We start from the raw sequence: 3,461 nt of genomic DNA on the forward strand, positions 1-3,461 counted from the left end.
CTTTTTTTTTTTTTTTTGAGACAGGGTCTTACCATTGTTACCCAGTGGCACAATCATGGCTCACTGCAGCCTTGACCTCCCGGGCTCAAGTGAATTTCTCACCTCAGACTCTTGAGCAGCTGAGACTACAGGTGTGTGCTACCATGCCTGGCTAATTTTTCTTTTTTGGGGTGTGTGTTTGTAGAGACGAGGTTTTGCCGTGTTGCCCAGGCTGGTCTTGAACTCCTGGCCTCAAGTGATCCACCTTGGTCTCCCAAAGTGCTGGTATAATGGGTACACCTGGCCTCGACCATTTCTAATGCTGCTATAAGTCTTTAGTCGTATACAGTTTTTTCACAAGTGCCTTTCAACAGTAAGGGAGCAGCTGTAATATCTCCAAAATAAATTTCTGACTCAGGCAGGGTGCTTTTTATAACATCTATGAGTCAGAAGAACTAAGTTACAGAAACCAGACAGGGGCCCATTTCTTATCAATAATTTTGCTTGTTTAAATGTTTTTCCTCCACTTTCTCCCTGCTGTGACTGCAAAATCCATAGCTTTCTCAATTGTTTAAATTCTTCCCTAGAAGCAAAACTAATGATTTTCCATGTCTAATCAGTGAGAACAGTGGAAATTCTTCTTCCATCATGATCAGAATCTTCTAGGGTTATGGACTTCTATTTAAAGTGAGTAAATCCTCTTTTAAACACAGATCTGAGTCACAGATCAGAAAGCCTATGGTCTCAAACGCTCATGCTCTCCTCCTGAATTTTTCAGAGTTAACATGGGGGAAACTCACCCCCAAGTTTGCAGGGAGAGCTAAGCCTATATAGCATTCCTAAAGGGAGCCCAGAGAGGTCTGGTAAGGTGGAACTTGGGGGAGGGCAGGGAAAGGAGAGGAAGAGGCTGTCTCTCTGCTCACACTCCATCAATCATCCCAAATCAAAAGAGAAAATTAGCCACATTATTTTATACTTGAGTCAATTCCGTGCAATCCAAGTGTTTATTTTACCAGTTTAGTTGCTCTCTCAAATGCAAAATACTTTGGAAGTCATTTAAAAACTGCCAGAATAGTTCTTCCTGCACACTGGTTTCTGCCAACTCAATTTGAAATTGGCTCTCTCAGTTCTCTTTTTCTCATATGCAAGGAACTAGCCAGATCTCTACCTGCAGATGGTAAAATGCTACCCCACGCAACACCAGATTTGCTTTTAAACCAGGTCAGGAGGCTGAGATGAAAACAATGAGGACCACTGGAGCCACTGGGGAGTCTCCAAAAGGGTAATTAGGCTTCTGCCCAGGTCTGGTGGATTTCCCAAAGGCTTGTATTTTTTTCAGAAATGGAGTGGAGGGGAATTGGGGAGAAATTACAGTAAGTTAAGGCCTTAAATGGTCTGGAAAATCTTCAGGTTGGTGTGACATCATGGAAACATCCAGCTCTTTGAAAGTGATCCCAAGGTTTAGCACATTACAGGACTTAACACAGGGCAGATACTTGCTACATATTTATAGGATGAAAGAATAAACGGACTGCTAGAGTAGACTAAAAAAAACAATTCTTAAACACTAAGGATGTTTTCTCATGTTTTCTTTCAAATGCTTTTGTTTGAAAAATGTCAGCATTTCCCATAATCTTGCTTCTAGATTTGATCTCCTCAAATGGATGAATATAAATGTTTCTGGCCCCCAAACCGCTATGGTGGCGCCCACCTCTCTGACCCTGTGAAATTTAAATGTACCACGGAAGGTTGGAAACTTTATGCTTCTGAAAAGATGTTGAAAACCATCATCAACATAGTCTGTAGTATCCTCCACATGCTGCATGTGACCATCAAGGAAACATAACTAGTCTGTGAACCGCAGGAGGTGCTCCAGGTTTGCTGACGCTCCCGTCAGCTACAGGGTAGGATGGTCAGATGACAGAGGGATTGTTCTCTCTCCTTGTTTGCAGTTGGCAGTTTTGGCGTTTGCCCACCAGATATGCCATCCAAGAAGACCAAAAGTACAGCAGGATGATTGTGAACAAGACCAGGGACCTCAGCTCTTGAAAAAAAAAAGGTTGAAACTAGGTACATTCTAGGCTGTCCTCAGTGGGTTCCCAGTCTAGGGCTCCCAGCTTCTTCCCTGGATCAACACCCAGTGGGCATGGCACTCAATGCCTACTCTTTAATCAGTGGTGTACTGATTTGATCAGTAGTTTTCAAACTATGTCCTACGTTGTCTGAGATGTTCTACTCAGGAGCCCTGGTGAGGGATGATGTGTGAGAAAAATTCAAGTATCTCCTCTTCTAAATGGAGAAATCCTAGTCTTTGTCTTAAAATTGATTTTGTATGTTAGGCTTTCACTTTTTTATTAGATGGTAAATGCTCCATTCTTCAAACAACAATGATAGCTTATGAGGCCAAGAATATGTGTTTTGATTTGTTCCTGAAAATCACTGCATCTAACATGAGGCTCTGCTTCCACAGGCACTTAACACATACTTATGAGACTGCTTTCTCTCAACTTCATTTCCACATGGAAACATTTGCAACCGAGTTTCCATTCCTGTGACTTTCGTTGTGGGAAAACAGAAAAGAACTCAGCCCAGATTTTTCATTAAGCATGTTTAACACAATAATAGTGAGATGAAACTGAGTGTGAGAGGTTTCTAAACCTGTGATTTTGAGCTCTTTTGTGTAGGAGAAACAAAGTTTGGTTTTGCCTGGCATCATGGGGGAACTGTGATTGCCTGTTTGATATTGTGTGGAGAAGCTAAGCTTGCATAAACTATTGAGATGATTCCCTGGCATGGGACATAAAGGAGTCATTTAATTTCATTCCTAAGTGATAGGAAAGCAATAGCCATGCCTCTGATTGGTTAGTACTTACACAGAGAGAAGTCTACAAAAGGGAGAGCTTCACTTATATATGAATGAACTGAAGAGCCACTGAAGTGCCCTGATCACTGAAGTTGTAACCTAGCAAGTGACCCAGCGTTCAATGAGCTGAATGAGGTTGCCATTTCCCAATTAAAGTAGGACCCAGGACGGTAGAACATCAAGGATCAGGAGATTTTCATTTTCAGCTCTACCGCTATTAGCTGTGTGACTATGAACAACTCATTTTGCCTCTTTAGGCCTCAGTTGTATCGTTTGTAAAATGGGAGTCATAAAACTCCATCAAAAGGTTATTGCAAGAAATAAATATCCCAAAAAGTCTACCTGACATCACAAATGATCAATTTAAGGTCATCAGTCATTTCATTGGAAAAACGTGGTCAAATTGGTTGATTTGTGTCTGTGGCCCAAAGAAATTGTTGCTGAAGTATTCGTTGTTCCTCATGATTATGACTGGAAAGTGTCCTCTCCAAGATTCATGTTGAAACTTAATTTCCAATGCAATCCTATTAAGAGGTGGGGCCTTTAGGAGGTGATCCAGTCGTGAGGACTCCTCCCTCATGGATGGGATTAAAGCCCTTAAAGAAGAGCCTTCACACAT

The 3,461-nt window shown here is 41.7% G+C and overlaps 1 long non-coding RNA gene across 1 annotated transcript in view; it reads left to right on the forward strand.

Moving 5' to 3' along the window:
- LOC105521797 overlaps positions 1 to 2,056 on the forward strand; it is a 32,948-nt gene extending 30,892 nt beyond the window's left edge. Inside the window, exon 3 of the long non-coding RNA XR_001003326.1 lies at positions 1,932 to 2,056. This is a non-coding gene — a long non-coding RNA (uncharacterized LOC105521797). The remainder of the gene's footprint in view (positions 1 to 1,931) is intronic.
- Positions 2,057 to 3,461: the final 1,405 nt, after the last annotated feature.

Source organism: Colobus angolensis, unplaced genomic scaffold (genome assembly GCF_000951035.1).
Source record: "Colobus angolensis palliatus isolate OR3802 unplaced genomic scaffold, Cang.pa_1.0 Scaffold41, whole genome shotgun sequence".
NCBI classification, from domain to species: domain Eukaryota; kingdom Metazoa; phylum Chordata; class Mammalia; order Primates; family Cercopithecidae; genus Colobus; species Colobus angolensis.